This window comes from Bidens hawaiensis, unplaced genomic scaffold, assembly GCF_021521415.1.
Source record: "Bidens hawaiensis isolate Kalapana, Puna unplaced genomic scaffold, B.hawaiensis_p1.1 tig00034751_1, whole genome shotgun sequence".
Classification (NCBI taxonomy): Eukaryota; Viridiplantae; Streptophyta; class Magnoliopsida; order Asterales; family Asteraceae; genus Bidens; species Bidens hawaiensis.
The window spans coordinates 139,581-149,051 of NW_027496041.1; the positions used below are offsets into that span (position 1 = coordinate 139,581).

The window sequence follows — 9,471 nt, forward strand, 5'->3', positions numbered from 1 at the left end:
GTCAACACTTGTTAAACCCTCTCGACGAACTTACACAACAAACATTCGATATTATTCAACTTGCGTAAACGGACTTTTCGTTAAAATCATAAGCTGTTAAAATGGTTTACGAACACAACTATATAACTCTTATACTCTAACGTTGGATCGTTAGTGAGTTATGGACAAAAATAGGTTTTTAACCTAAACCGACTTCAAATCAGTGTCTACAACAAGTATTTACGTAATCTGATTTTATATATGTGTTCATCGGTACTTATATTGTCTGAGATTATCTACAATTTCGTTTAAATCTGCATATATCGTGATTCTGATTTTTCTGGTGAACAACGGTCGTTAACGGCGAAGTTGTTCACCAGGCGAAGTTAAGATTGTGTTATAATGTTCTCCTACATCCATCATCTATCCACTAAATCCTCAAATCCGACTAGTTTTATAAGAAATATCTGGTATAGTATATCTAGCAATGGCACTACTCTATAATACCTTTACAAAGCGAATCCCAATTATCTCTAGCCTTGATAGCTGCATTGTTAGTTGTTACTACTCATTAATCCCAACAAAAGCAACTTCGTTACTCAATATGAGCATAATAATTTAATCAAAATCCGATTTGGCATCACTAATTTAACATGGAAATAATAAGATCTGCAAATTATATATAGAACAATTTGTGATCAATAGCCTTTCTTTTCCAACAAATCTGACTAACATTAGATACATCATACAATGGATAAAATATTAACGTATAAAATTTTCAAAAGGTCACTTAAAATAATTTGTGAAATCCTATTAGCATAAAAACAAGAGTTAAGTGCCATTTTAGTACCTGTGGTTTCGCCAACTACGCAACTTTAGTACCTATTCTTTATTTTGTGCAAATGGCTACCTCAGTTTCAAAAAACATGCAATTTTAGTACTTTTTCTAACTCCGTCTAATTTTGTTCGTTAAATCAAGGGTAATTTGGTAATTTCCTACTCTTCCTTATTTTATTTATTACACAAAAATATCTTGAGAATAAAACTTGTTTTTTTCGAGTACAATATTATTAGAATAGACATGAGGACCTAGGATTCAAGGATAAACTTCAATTACAGATTGATAGGCTCGAATATATTTTATATCATAACGAGTGAATCTAGTCTTTTGAAACAAGTAGGACCATTCTTTGGAGGTCCGTTCTTTGCCTTTACTCGTATGAGCCATCATGACCATATCAAGCATCAATCCCACACCTTTAAACCCATGATCTTCTTCCCGTCCTACAACTGCATCTACAACAATCAACTTCCCGGTATCCGAAGGAATAGCCTCCCGACATTTTCTTAGTATGGCTATGCAATCATTGTCTGCCCAAAAATGAAATATTTTCTACAGTCATTAAAAAGAAGACTATATAAGTTATGATTACGTACCCGATTTGCTACTTGATCCTACTAAAAATAAAGTAGATATCGAACAATTTAATTAGGATGTGTGTGAGTTTGTTTTGTTTCAATTGTGATTATAATAAAATTAGGTTTAGAGTTCAAAATATATACTTTTAAGAATTTTTGTTAAATTTGTGTTAGTTAAAATTAAGGTTAAATAGACCCCAAGACTTGATATAATGGGACTAACCATCAAATAAAGAGCATCAGCTTTTGGAATATGATCAAACATATCACCTCCAACATGTTCCACACCTACAGATGTAGGAGCTAGAGACACCACATGCGGGAGATCAAAATTGATTCCTTTAATCCAGGGACAAGCTTCCACAATCAACCGTAAGGCTGTTCCATCACCACCGCCGACATCCACCAATGTCCTTACACCTTGAAAAACCTCTGGACAACCCTCTATCACTGCCTTGGCCCCGAACCTAGCGTCACACGCTGTTCCATCGTTGTAGAGCTTGCTATAAATTGGATTTGCTTCAAGAAATTCCAATAGACCAGTCCCATGTGCTGCTTCAAAGGGGACCTTAAAGATATGGTATTGAGTTATCTACTACATTATTTCACGTGAATCAATTGCTATGTACTGCAATTATTGTTTAATATTGGAATATATTTTTTCATATATTTGAAATTAATTTATGTACTATTTTATATCACTAAAATCATATGCTACCTAGTGCACTATTGTTGTGTGCTATTGGATAAACTTATTTACTTGATCCAATATTATACATGAACGAAAAATATATAAAACTGATATATACATTATATGTATGTGTGTTATATACTTTTTAATGAATTGTAAACGTAAAATAATTTATTATTATTATTATCACATCGTTGGTTTAATTAAAAGAATTCAACATACATTTTTTCGTTCAACATGTATGTTGAATTCAAGAATTGATAAAAATACAAACACAAATTGATAAAAATAAATTGCTTCAAGAAATTCCAATAAAATGTATGTTGAATTCTATTAATTAAACCAACGATGTGATAATAATAATAATAATAATAAATTATTTTACGTTTACAATTTATTAAAAAGTATATAACACACATATATATAATGTATATATCAGTTTTATATATTTTTCGTTCATGTATAACATTGGATCAAGTAAATAAGTTTATCCAATAGCACACAACAATAGTGCACTAGATAGCATATGATTTTAGTGATATAAAATAGTACATAAATTAATTTCAAATATATGAAAAAATATATTCCAATATTAAACAATAATTGCAGTACATAGCAATTGATTCACGTGAAATAATGTAGTAGATAACTCAATTCCATAACTTTAAGGTCCCCCCACCCACCCTTTTATATCTATACCATTGTTTTTTAATGCCCCGGATAAAATCTATTAATAAAAATTTATTATTTTTATTACTTGTCAATATTATAGGTCTTTTTATCTTTTTCAACCAATTTTCATATATTGTCATTATCTTTTAAGTAATTTCAATATATGACAATAAAATTATAGGTTTATTCCAACTAAATCCATTACTACATATAATAAGTATTCTCCATATGGATTGACAAGAGACAATTAGTGAATTTTGAAGTGTTAATTAAAGTGTTTATTATGGTTTATATTCAAAATAATAAACAATAAATATTCGATTTATAATATGTGGAATGAGAACAATCGACTTAGATTAAATCCTGATAACGTCAGCGGCTAAGGCTTAGCCTTTAATACCTAAAAATACATATGATTTTTAAAACTAAAAGTTTTCAGGTTGTCCCGAAACCTAAAATTCGGACCCAAAAACCAACCCGAATTACTTCGGTTCAGGTTCATGTTAGTATTTTTCTGAGTTCGAGTTTCTCGTGTCGGGTTAGTTTGGGTCCAGGTACGGGTTTTCTTGAGTTGGGTTTCATGTTACGGGTAAAAGTGACAACTATATTTTCAGCGATTATAAATAAGAATCACTAAATTCACTTTATGCAACTTTAAAGCTTCTAATATTCATCTAACTCAGAATAATCACTATTATTTGAACATGGTTTTAACGTTAGTATGTATTTTTCATTTTTCCAGGCAATCACATTCATATGAAATAAACAAATCATTTTGTTATATTTAAATTTTCGGTTTTTTATGTTGTTTGATTATACAATTTTTAATTGTAAAATATAAAGTCAATTAAAAATTTGTCAAATAACATCATATTATTTGATTAAAAGTTATTATTTTATGTGTATGAATATTTTTTTTATTAGTATCATGAATATATATTATCATTTATCTAGAGTTGGTATGTACTTGCAGAACTTTTTTTTGTCACACAGACAACTATATATGGTTATATCAAGAATTATAAGCATGCCTATATCTTACTTTATTAACGGTTTCAAACTAATAACCATTGGTTTTAGTTTGATTTTACAAATATAGGATCATATGATTTATTATATTTTACGCAGAACATTATAAAATAGTGGTTACTAAAGTACGGTTTTTGTGGGGTGGGAGAGGGCTTTGAAATTTGGAATTCTGATTTATGTCAATAACATGTGTTTAAAATATTTTATGCTTTGAATCTGTTTAGAATAGCAATTCACATACGGATTTAATATACACTTAATTCTAATCTCCTTTTCCGGACTTCAACCCTTAACTCTTTGGGAATAGACAAGACCTTCATATGTACACCAATATATCTTTGAGCTAGATTTCCTTTTGCTGCTACGTTGATGATGATGCACGTTACCAAGAAAGCATCAAATTCATATAAATTTACATTTGAGACTAGGGATGAGATTGAGACTGTACACGTATCTATACCCATACCTGTACCGAAAAGTACTCGTACCTAAAATCAGTAAATCTTGGTACCCGTACACGAATTATATGGTATGGAAATGGGTACGGGTATAGGTACTTTGGGTACGGTACTAACTTTGGTACCTCTTTGTTCTTTTTTTTTAAATCTCTACTAAACTAGGTATCGGTAACGGTACGATATCGACAATTAGTTATCTATAATACCAAAACCATAATACCGCAACCAAAACATAATACCAAAACTAAAATGAAACAAATCAGCCATAATATAAAATTCATTTCCTTTTACTTTTTTTAGTTTATTGCTTCTTCAATTTCTATATAAAAACAATAGAGAAAGTTAATACATTTTATTTAATTATATACACGATTACACATACATGAAATAAAATATACGAATACACAATATATAAATATACACATATAAATTGAGAATGAACTTATTCAACTAATATATATTATGTTTTGAAAATTCTGCTTGAAAGTTAAGTCATTAGTGTTGGAAACATAATAAAAACCCCTAGATATTCTGAACAGGTACCAGTACCCGTAATACCCGTACCTGTACCTGTACCCAAAATACCCTTGTACCTATAATCAGTAAATTTGCGTACTCATACCCATACCCAAAGACACGTACAGGTACATGTACGGTTACAACTATGATAACTAAACAGGTACAGGTACGGGTACTTAGGAAAAAAAGCTCATGCCTATTTGACTTAACGGAAGGCGTGATGTTATTATTAGATTTTTTGCTCATCCAAAAATTATATACTTAAGCATATCCACTGGTCACATGTCTTGTTCGAAGGGTTGATGTTATTATTAGATTTTTTGCTCATCCAAAAATTATATACTTAAGCATATCCACTGGTCACATGTCATCATCATCATCATCGTACTCAGTATATCCCGCCAATAGCAAAGCTATGGTAGGGTCTGAGGAGGGTAAGATGTCTTGTTCGATATTATTATTAGATTTTTTCACGCAACAAATATAAGTTATCATGTTTGGTGTAATGTGCAGCATGATTGTTCCAAAACGTGTTGTTCCAGACACGCAAACCGGCCCACATCATATCGTCTTTGTAACCGTACCTGTACCTGTACGTGTAATGACTCAATAGGTCGTCAAACCCAAGTTTGTCAACTAAACATACACAACCTATGTTGTGGTAGCTGACTGTTTCCATATATGTAAGGATCTAGACCACTACTACACAAATAGACAAAAGCGACCGAAATTTGGGACCAACCATAATGGTCGCAAAACTAGTGACTGATTTGCGGCCATACATTATCGGTCTAAATTTTAGCAACAAAAATCAAAATCGACAAAAAAGTTCCAACCAAGGTTGTTTTGGTTGCAAACATGGTTTCTAATTTAAAAAAAAAGAATCAAATCATAAAAATAGAAAGTCATTTGATCGAAAATTTTCCGTCCGAACTTGTTCGGTTTCAAAATAGCGACCAAAACAAATTCCTTTGCAAAATTAATGACCGAGAATTGTTTCAGTTGCAAATATGGTAGCTAGTATAAGTGGATTTGATTTGCTAATGATATACGAGACAGTTGGCTTAGAGAGGCACTACATAGTCACACATATTTTCATCCTATAAGAGTTATGAATGATAAGACTTGGCTTTCAGTAAAGATCCTTCTCCATGTTTAAACTAGAAGTGTATTGAAATGGATTAACACGTATAACAACTATATAAATTTAGAATAGAAGAATTGTGGCAGAGGACAAATTGAATGGAAGGCAAGAGAATAAGCTAGAAAAGTAACTCTTTTGATGAAAAATAGACAATGTTTGTATGTCAACATATATTCTAAAATTTTGTCTATGGTATAATGACCCAAATTTATAAGCATATTAACTTTTGTGTTACATAAATGGTTAGTTGTCACAAAATTTTGTATATGTATGTGGGATAAATGAATACTTTGAACTTTATCTTTAATTATTTTGTTTATTCCTATATAATATTCTTGGATAATGATTAGTAATGCTAAACTATGAATTTTGTTTTTTAAATACATGTGGTCACAAGACAGTCAGAATAGTTTAGTTGCGAAATTAGTCGCAAAAACATTCTATTGCAAAACCAGTAGTAAATATTAAGTCACAAAATCGGTTAACGTTGTAAAAATTTCCGGTTTCAAAACCTGTCGAGAAAAATTGCGGTCACAATCTCAGTTGCAAAAGGTTCAGTTACAAAATTGGTTGTAAATAGGTAGTCGCAAAGCCGGTTGTAAAATTTTTGGTCGCAAAACTGGTTGCGATAAAATGCGGTCACTTTGCTAAAGATTCGGTCACAACTTTAATTCCGTTGAAAATTCCGTCTTTAAATTTGCAACTAAAACTTTTGTTCCAAAATCGGTCACAACACCATTTTTGGTCACAAAATAAATTCTCGAACTACCGAAACCGGTCGTGAAAGAGCATTCGCAACTGATTTGCGACCGAAATGACAGTTGCAAATTTTCGGTTTTTTAGTAGTGGGCACACGCCTGAGTGTCAGTTATTACCTCATGTCAAAACGTTTTAACGATTTCATATTAATCATATGTAAACACTTCTAGCTCTTTAAAACTGGAAAAACATATCCATTTACTTAAAAGAGTAAACAACTTGTGAAAGATAGATTGTATTCACCTTATCAGTTATATGGATAATCTCAGTCCTTCAAATTTCTTGATTATCTTGGACCTATATAGTAGTAGGTTCGTATTAACACCTACATCATCGTAGGACTATGTTGCTACAACAATTATAAGACCAATGATAGTGAATAGACTGGTTAGGCTAAGAGGCTTCAAGGGTTCCAGTTAACCTAACGCAGGTCGTCGGGTCCCTCTACGTTTGCAAAATGTAGAGAGAGGTTCACTAGTTTAGTTGTTATTTCTTATAATTCACTAAGGATCCAAGACCGAGATGTTGGAACCGGTTTTAGGATGCGAGTTCTTAGTGAAGCTATGTAGTTTTTGGAGTAAGAAAGAAGCATGCAAAGTGCAAGCTTCTCAAGGAAGAAGAGAAGATCAAAGAGTATGTGTTAACTCCTAGATCTGGTGTGTCCTCTAATGTCTGGGTTACATTCCTTTTATAGAGAAAGAAATGTAAGGCTTTTGTCCGATGGGTAAACTAGTGAATCCCTTGTTTGTGGTAGAGGGCTGACCCTTTTATGTGTGGGGGGTTGTTGACTTGTGGTTAATAATATACTTTCTAAGCATATCCCTTTTTTTACGGCTGAGAGATAATGTGAACAGTGATGTGATGTGTTACTGTTCATGCTTTTACTGTTCACGTACTTGTACTCATTAATTGGGCGGGAAAAGAAACCTTATAACCTTCTAACCTTTTTAGCGTTAATGTGTGAGAGCCATTTTACAAGACTTTGGGCTACCCCCGTCATCAGCCCCCCAAGTCAGAGGTTTTTGGGAAGTAGGCTCAAAGGCTTCTGACTTTTACACACATTTTTTTATTGCTTAAAGGCTTCAAGGCTTTGAATGGTTTGCTTGTTTTTTTTTGAATTTCTGACAAGACAGTTGATGTGATTGATTGGGTAGTTTCTGCAAATAGCAGTTCCCAATAACTGCTTATTAACATCACCAACTTTTCATTTACTTTTGTTTTTCTTTTAAACTTCCTCATTATTGTCCAAACATATTTATCAAGTTTTCTTCGATCTTTCACCAGGTTAGTTCAAATCTTCTCCTTTTCTTTCGAAATTTTGGGTGCTCGTGAGGATTTAATGGTGAGCTATTCTCGTTTAACCCAAGAGGAAGTTGAGTCGTTTTGCCTCGATTGGGGTATAGGTTTAGAGTTTAAACCAGTGGCTCCGCCGGCTGACGCTTCGATCGATCATTGTCCGGCTGGGTCGATTGCTCTTTATTGTCGCCATTTCGAGTTCTCTAATCTTTGTAACCCTTTTTCGATATTTATTTTGAATGTGTTAGAATATTATCGTATATCCTTTGGTCAGATTCACCCATTGGGGCTTTCTAGGGTTTTGCATTTTGAAGTTTTATGTAGGGCTTTAGGGTTTGATCCTTCACTTTTGTGTTTTCGCTGTTTCTTCCGTCTAGCGAAGAACGGGGATAGGTATACCTTTGAGCATACTCAGGTTGATACTTGTCTAATCTCTTCCACAGTTACGACCCTTGGTACCTGGAATGATCATTTTTTCTTCGTTTCCGATTCTATTGTTCCTTTTAAACTTGTTTGGAGACAGCCCGAGGCCGTTTTGAATGAGTTGGAGCCCTCTGATTCGAAGTTGGGCGATATGTTTTTGAAGTCTATTAGAAAGTGTCCGTCACGGATTCGTCCCTTTCTCGAACATCTTCTTGTTTCGTTAGGACTTAGCAAGTTGTGGGATAATCCTAATCGTGATCCCGTGCTTATAAGAAATGATAAGGGTATGCATTTTCTTATCTTGCATTGTTTTGTTTCCATCATATGCTTATTGACAAATTTCCTTTGTTTTTGTAGCCATGTCTGCCGTGGATTTTGTGAAGAGTGATGATACTTCTGATGTTGTTTTGAAGATGTTGCGGCTACCGTTGATGAGAATGCTGTTGTTCAAGGGGTGGAGCATAGGTTTGAAGGTTTCGGTTATGTGAGTGTTCCAAATGTAAAAGGTTTCACCAATTCCGCTGCTCCCAAGGTTTCCACCCGCCGTTCCAATCGGCGTTTGTTGAAGTCCTATGGTCCCTCATCTTCACATGAGCCTGTGGATGTTAGTGATGATGTTCAGATTGCTGTGGATCAGTGTCCGAGTGTTGAGGCGGAGAAAGTGCAAGGATTCGTTGTGGCTAAGAAGAAGAAATCAGTTGGTAAAAAGTTTACATCATCCACTGTTCAAGGGTTGGGTGGAGGCGAGGTTTATGTTCCTAACTGGAATGTTAAGGTTGATGATAGCTTTAAGGATCCGGAGGTTTGTTCTGAAGTTTTGGCTAACTTTGCTCCCCTGGAGTTCGTAATACCAATCTGAGATGGAGGGTGATACCATGCTTTCAAGGTTGATTCTTAGCTCTTGCAACCTTTCTGCCCTTTCAGCTGAGGGCGTCACTCGCTTTCGGAAAGGGATGTAAGAGTATGAGGAATTTTCCAAGAAAAAGGTTAGGATGAAGGCTTCTATGGCAGCGATGAAGAAGGTTGTTGATGGTTTTTTTAAGAAGGAGGAGGATTGGGTGAAGAAGATTGATGAACTTTCC

General features: G+C 33.6%; 1 pseudogene across 1 annotated transcript; it reads right to left on the reverse strand.

The window, feature by feature from the left end:
- Positions 1-1,039: 1,039 nt before the first annotated feature.
- LOC143586648 (acetylserotonin O-methyltransferase pseudogene) lies at positions 1,040-7,909 on the reverse strand (annotated as a pseudogene). Its single transcript, XR_013144743.1, has 3 exons — positions 7,883-7,909; positions 1,622-1,966; positions 1,040-1,372 (listed from the first exon to the last, which is right to left on the reverse strand). The product of XR_013144743.1 is annotated as an acetylserotonin O-methyltransferase pseudogene (transcript).
- Positions 7,910-9,471: the final 1,562 nt, after the last annotated feature.